Raw genomic sequence first — 7,562 nt, 5'->3', positions numbered from 1 at the left:
TTTACAGAATCCAAAAACTTAATTCAGTCTCCTTCCTTAAACCTGTGAGTTGATTACTTTGATTTTTTTGCACTTATACATTTATCACTGGGTTTGGGAGCCATGTTTTATAATGAGTGAAGGAGAATATCAATGGGTCAATAATCACATCGGCACACTGAAACCTAAGCATGGGTGTAACCCCCACTGGGCTACTATGGGGCCCATCAAACAGGAGGGCCCACCTCCGCTCATAGGTGAGGTGCCGTTAGTCATCGTTTAGGAAAATGGGAGGGAAGATTAAAAGGAGATTATTTGACATGGTCACTGGGAGGCCTAGGAAAGCAGAAGACAAAAGAAACAAAGGGGGAAATTTATTAAGGCTGGCGTTACATATGACCGTCTTAACATAAAGAAAGATGGCGTAACAAATTTATTATGAGGTGAATACTTTTTAGTAAATATGTCGCATTCTCGGCCGTCCATGCACCGCAATTGTGTAGCAAAGACCGTGCCTTGCGCCATCCATTTTTCCTTTCCCATCGAACATCCTATAAAAATAAAAAAAAGATACTCTCATTCATTTTTTAATTTTAGTTTTATTTAATTGTCTGATGCGAAATAGTCTGATGGGGGGCAATGTACTAGGCCTGGCACGGGCCTCTCCCTTGCTACGCCCCACAGAGTGAAATCTATGCCAGCTAAGAGTTGGCGTAGATTTCCGCTGTAATTTAAAAAAAATTGTCAGGCCGCTGTGCTCCCGCTACTTTTAGGAAGCCACGCCCCTTTCACAAAAGTGGTGAGGGTAATGTAAAAAGGCCAAAAGTGTCTGGCATTGAGACTAGAATAAGACAATTTCCATATCCTGAAGTCACTTGCTGCCAAGGTGGGTCATGGAGTTGGGGCCTATTCCATGTTTCGTTATGGAGCCCCAATGGATTATAAATATACAGGAAGTTATACGCCACTGATTTACGAGCCTTGTGTCTTCAAGAAAAACAGGGAAGGAAAAGGTTACATGGATATAACCCCTGAATCATCTCTTGCTTGTATTACAAGTCGACTTTACAGGTCTATCAGATTTATGTCTCATGTAATGAACTATTACATCCTCCTCGCGGTCACCTGCCCTGAAAGAAACGGTCTGGTGTGTACAATTAATCTGACCGAATTAGAGAACCTTTGTCTAATGGCTCCTTTTTTCACCTGAGGGGAATTCGCTTATCGTCGCTTAATCAGCCTCTGAATGCTACATGGCCGTACAAGACAATGTATTTTACTGTCAATTAAATCGGACATTTATCCCTAATGTTACCAGAGTCCTGGAATTGTACTGTGTTTAATTGGTATTGAAAAATTGTCGCTGTTTTCAGCTACATAAAGTTGCAATTTCTTCATAACGTAAGGAACAAGCAAAGAAAACCTTAGTCGCTTCTGTTACATTAATTCACAGTTAGATTTATATGTAATTCGATTTTAACATTTACCTAAGAGCGACAAATTATTTATTTAAGCCCCAATAAATTAATAATCTCCAGCCTATTCATAAAAAGGAATGAAAGGTTGTCACAGCCCCGCCCCTCTTATAGGCACCACAGGCTTTTCTGCTCACCCTTGCCTGCTCTGCCTACTTTGTGCCAGGAGAATCCTGAATCTTTTCTGACTACCTGTCTTTCCTGAAATGGATTTACGTAGAGGAAGGGTCTCATGGTTAGAAATGATCCCCTCAGATTTTGCTATGAACTTGTATTTTAAGGTGTTGTCCCATTAGGATAGAACCTATCCATGTGCCCCATTAGGGCATTTGTATGACATAGAGGGATGAACCTTGCTCAGGACCCACCTTTGTTAGGCAAGGTGGCTCCTGCTCTGGAGGACGACCATGCTCACCCATTTCTCTGAATAGGCACCATGTAATACCGCACTTCTCCAGCCAGCCGGTCCTGGAGGTAACATGGCTGATCTAATTTTCCTCCCTGGATAGAAGCAGAAAATGTCAAACTAAAGACAAAGACATCGAATTGTTAGCAGGTCCCATAGCGTCTGACACAAACAAGATACTGTCAATGTAAAGATGCCCATCGGAATAACATTTTTGTTGACAGATCCTATGCCAGGTCACCCCCAACAACTGCTGATGAGGAAACGTTGATTGGACGGGATGGAGATCTTGGACTATCTAGTGTTTATGGACTCCTTAAGAAAAAGAGTAGAAAAGACTGGATATATTCGCCTTGGGTCAAGACTTTTTGTTGACATACAGTATCATAGAGACAGGAAAGAAGCTGGAACCAGTGGGGATCTGTTGGTGGAAAACCCAACCCATCGTTATAATGAAGGGGCCATATTGCCAAATTGTCTGTGTGTGCGGCCATGTGACATCACTATCATTATAGATGAAATATCACTGCAGCCTAGATGTCACACTGGAGTGGTGAAGTTAGGTGGCGGAGGACCAGCAATGAATTTCTGATAGTAAGTATATATTTTTAAAAAATAATAATTCATCTCCATGCAGTACACACACAGCCCATGAATTCTAATTGCAGCCATGTAATGCTTTTTTTCACCTGTGGTGGCACTGTAGGAGAATTAAACACTTGCTAACATATTCTTCCATCGATTGCGACTGATCGCTGGGGGCCCTAGCAGCGTGGTATCCTGCAATTAGCTTATTGTTGGGGGAACCCTTCTAACAAAAAGGGATGTTCCAAAGACGATAAATTATTTCCCATTTAAAGACCTCAAAATGTAAGAGGTCCATAACGTATATTGCCCCAGGGCCCAAACAATTCTCATTTCTCCTCTGACTCAAGTATATTAGAAAGTTCTAGAACTTTACATCATTGAGTTTTATTTACAGTAAAGTGTAATATAGTCTCCATAGTCAAAGATCATAGCGACAAAATGGTGGCCGTCACTGTGGGAAAAAAGTGACAGTCAACTTAAAATATAAAATAGTCTCTTTAAAGTAATTATTTTTTCACTTTGAAAACTCTTTTAGTCTCAGCAAGGTAATTAATTCACTTCCCAAAGTCGAACCTAATTAATGAAAAACTATCAACCCCTCGCGAGGCTGCGCCGAAAGATAGCATATTGTTCTGTTAAATATTATGGCAAGTTTATGCACATAATAAATCAGTTTCATGTCCGTGTTTACGTCTTAAAATTATGATAAAATTCAATGTCCACTTACCGCTGCTCCAATGTCGGAGGCTTTTTCTCCTTAATGATAAATATCCGCTCCTGGGATCCCCAGCGATCAGCTGAAATCTATAAGAGAACTCATCAGTAAGTGTTCAATTCCCCTGCAGTGCCACCACAGGTGAGATGAAGCATTACACAGTTTCCATTGAAATGAATGGGCTGTCTGTGTAATGCATGGATATGTCGAGTCCTCCAGAGAATGAGACAATGTGAGCCCTAACCCCTTAAAACTTCTCTCAAAATATATGAAGAAGTATAAGAAAAATAACATTGCCTGCAACTTCAGAATAAGCAGAATATTTATTTCTTTATTACCACAATGGCATGGGAAAATATGTAAATATATAAATTTGCATTCTTTTTTTATTCTCCGTAGAGCACTGCGACATTTGGCTGTGCGGCATCACCGCAACACAACCTTAATGTCTCCCTATGAGTAACAAGGTCGCGGGAGCATTTACGACCTTAGAAGTCCTTAGGAGAGATGGGAAATATCTGGCTGGATCAGACTTTTTCGTGATGGTTGGAAGAGTTCTCCCGAGTCATCACGGTTATCTAAGTGCCCTCATATAACTTCTGCCTGAGGTACAAGGGGCCTCTCGGCCTAGGTCACCCGTATCTGGGCACCTGCCGGGGAACAGGGATAGTTGGCCTATGAAGAAGTGAAATCTTTCATGGACCAGCTGTGTGATTACATAGAAGAAGCCGTGTGTGTGTTAAACAATCACTAGAGCAACTTCATGCCGCTCGCTCTGGAAACATAATTAGTATTTATAATCCGATTCTGAAATTATTAATAAGTGACTCAGCCCGGATACCCGAGCAGGGAACGCGTGTTGCTTGGCGCTCTCGATGCGTCTAATTAGTGTCAAGATTAAACAATGAGGTGTTTATATACCACCCAGCGGCAGCTCATAGAAACATTTCATATTCTTACGGGAATTATTTACAGAACTAAGAAAATCAAGCCATGTATGAGCGTTATCACTGCCATTAAAAAAAAAAATACAACCGGTATAATATAGGGAAGTAGCCTGCAACTTGTGGCTCTCCACTACAACTCCCAGCATACCCATAGGCAGAGTCATAGCTAGGCTTTCCTCACCCTGGGTAAACTTCAGTTAGTTGCCCAAGCCCTGTGTCTAAATACCTTGGCTTATCGGTGCCCCTTTTGGTAGCCAACTCCAGGGGCACATGCACCGCCAGTTCTCCTTAGCCACGCCTTAGGTTGGGGCTACACTACGAATACCAACTATTAATGAATCCTGGTAAAATTACAAAGTTGAATTGTTTCCTATGGGAAAAAAAGTTGAATATTTTTCCAGAGTCACAAGGTCGCTTGTAATCTTTTCCCCATGGAGAACATTTAAATTTGTACCTTGATCATGAATTTTCAGCAATTTGCGTGCAACTGAGTCGCCGTGTAGGGGACTAATCATATGTTAACAGATTGGTCCCACATTATGTCATACCCACCGTACACTAGTTTTTGAATGATGAAGTTGACATGTGAGCCTATTCAACACATCTGATTGGCCAGGAGTGCTTGGGTTTGGATTTGCCTATCATGCTCTAAAACCTGTAGACCCTGTAGACCTCTGATCGGGGAGGTTTCGATGGGTGAAGAAGCACTTACTAACTTCTATTTATTAAGGCATCCTTTAAATAGGGAACCAGTGGAATATGTACTATAGAGACAGATCATGACCTTGCTATAGTTGCTGTGGTGAGAGGAGGCTTAGTAGTGATCCGATCCTGCTGCCTTCCTACCCACCTTAATAAAGTAAAAAAAAATATATAATCTGATTACCTGCAGCTGCCACTAGGGGAGCTCACTGCATGCAGATTTATACAACTATTAGTGAGTTCAAGACTAGCTGTAGAAGTCTGTATACAGTGAGCGCCCCCTAGTGACGGGGCACATCATTGGAATTTTATCATTTAAGTCTATGCTGTATATTATGAACTCACCGTGAATATCTACAATAAAATTAAGATAATCTGGCAAAACCTTTGTTGTGCCGGATTATGGGAAACTAAAAAAAGAAAAAACATTCATACATACTCATATACATACGAACACACATAATATATCTAGTGGTAGTTGTTCTATCATGTTTTCTCTTCTTCTCCCCTTTTTTTTTTTTCTATTTTGGGGATGGGGCCCATTTAGAGCTTTACTATAGGGCCCTATTTCTTTGTACGTCCCTGTGGGGAACCAATACTGTAGACAGAACAGGGTCTAATGGTCCTGATAGAAACTATTGTGCCACCCAACTCATAGATCCCCCTCTTCTATTTCATCTCATACCCATCCTGATAATAGTAATATTGCATTTTTTATCCCATCAGTTTGAGTTCTTTGAGGCGTAAAGCCACACATCTATCTCAATACCAATTTTCTACAACCTAATGTTTTTCCACTGAGGCGTTACTCAATTTGGTTAGAGCATTCAGTGACATGACATTATTAAATCACCTTTTATTTAGAAGACTTTTCAAATAAAAGCTTTTTCGAAAAACCATGGTAGCCTTTGAAAAGTTTTGAACAAACCTCAAAAAGTTTTCCTACAAGTAAGTGATTGACTCAAGACCAGCTTCAAATGAGATTGTCTTTTTCTGGAACCTATTATTATGTCACAACCTTGGCCCAAGGTGGGCCAGTCAGAGCCTATGGTCCACTGTGGTCCACACTCCATGGGTGAAAGAGGGCTTATCAACCCAATCATTCTCGCTATCTGATTGACCCTCCGGCCAAAAAGGATGGATCCCAAGGGTGACGGCAATAGGCCCTAATAACAATATGGAAAAAGATTGTCAATATGAGACAAACCCCTTTTAGGGAACCTATTTTTACCCTATAAAATAGACCAAAATACACCAATTATCCTTCAAACTCTAGTTGAACCTATCTACAAAAAAAATCAGATGACATATGGACAGGCCTTATCATATTGTATGGACTCCTTTTGAGAAGAGCTTGGTTTTTGTTCTTTATATACTGTACAACTGCTGATGTTGACTGTCAACCCTATGTGAGAAATAACTGAACAACCTTATTATATATTGTATAAACTTTCCTATTTGATTACAGCAAAACCGAATCCTTCAGTTCTTGAGTCTCCGCTAATACCCCCCACACTTTGCACCAAGATATTGCATTGATGCCGGGAATATCTGATTCATGCAGTTGACATTGTACATTCTAGTCACATTGTTATATAGGATATATTGACAGGCAGGCTCATGTTCATCAATTATTTAATATTTATATATATATATATATATATATATATATATATATATATATATACCAAGTGCTGGAAAAGCGTGGGTGGTTGTATTGTTAATATCATTGGGCTCATCGACATGACCATCTGTTGTGGAAATGTATAAAGAAAGGATTATTGCAGGTCGGGAATTTTCCAACGCTTTGATTGTAAATGTTTGGCTGTCATGACTCATTAGTGCTGGGAGGAAGTAGAGGGACCTGTGTGGTTCTTCTCTTCATGTTCAATTATAGAGCATCTATTATTATTTTATAAATCAGTAGTACATACAGTATGAATATATGAAAGGTTGTAATATATCTTATAAGGGGAAAGGACATTGTTCTCACCTTCCAGCAGCCTGTAGTTCTTCATTTCTTGTCTGTAGGCTCTATGGAAATGTTTAAGTCATCCCAAAAATCTATGGAGTATAACAAAGTAAATGAAAGACAGGGAGGAGAGGAGCAGGGAGAGGAGGGGGATGCAGCTATAGGATTTCTCCTTCAGTGTGTGTGTGTGAGATTTCATGCTGTGAGAGGGGTGGGGGAGCAGCAGAGGAAGACATATGATTGGCTCAGAGCACCCAGCAAAGTTCTAAACCCACTCACTTACAGTCATACAGAGAAAATGTACATTTACAGAAACAAGCGGAGGGAAGAGAAAAATCCCAAAATATGCAGGTTACACACAATATTTATCCATTTTTAGTTTGATATTACTTACATGTATTTTGTTCTTGCTTCTTATGTAGCACCAACATGTTCTACAGAGAAGTGAAGAAAAAGGAAGGAAACTCAGCGTTTTTCCTACATTTCATGTCCATGTGCGTTGCGTATTGGCATCAGTGTGCTTTGCGTATGGCAAGCGTCCTTGCAAGCACTTCTTTCTTTGAAACATTTTTATTTCTCTGCTTTTCTATGTAATTGATGCGTGAAACACGGAAGCACAAGGATGTCGTCCGTGTGCTGTCTGTGGTTTTCGAAAGAAAGAAAGAAAGAAAGAAAGAAAGAGAAAAAGGGATGAAGCAGGGAAAGAAGGAAGGAAGAGATAAAGAGAAGGAAAGGAGGAAGGAATAAAGAAAGAAAGAAACAAAGAGAAAGAAAGAAA

The 7,562-nt window shown here is 40.2% G+C and overlaps 1 long non-coding RNA gene across 1 annotated transcript; it reads right to left on the bottom strand.

Moving 5' to 3' along the window:
• Nucleotides 1–340: 340 nt before the first annotated feature.
• Nucleotides 341–7,063, bottom strand: LOC142750846 (uncharacterized). The gene is made up of 4 exons (XR_012882615.1): nt 6,806–7,063; nt 3,176–3,252; nt 1,823–1,955; nt 341–530 (listed from the first exon to the last, which is right to left on the bottom strand). It is a non-coding gene; the product is annotated as an uncharacterized LOC142750846 (long non-coding RNA).
• Between the last annotated feature and the right edge of the window lie 499 nt (nt 7,064–7,562).

The sequence above is a fragment of the Rhinoderma darwinii genome, chromosome 3, assembly GCF_050947455.1.
Source record: "Rhinoderma darwinii isolate aRhiDar2 chromosome 3, aRhiDar2.hap1, whole genome shotgun sequence".
NCBI classification, from domain to species: Eukaryota; Metazoa; Chordata; class Amphibia; order Anura; family Rhinodermatidae; genus Rhinoderma; species Rhinoderma darwinii.
Note: the sequence above shows the minus strand (reverse complement) of the source record. Positions and strands in the feature narration are given on the sequence as shown.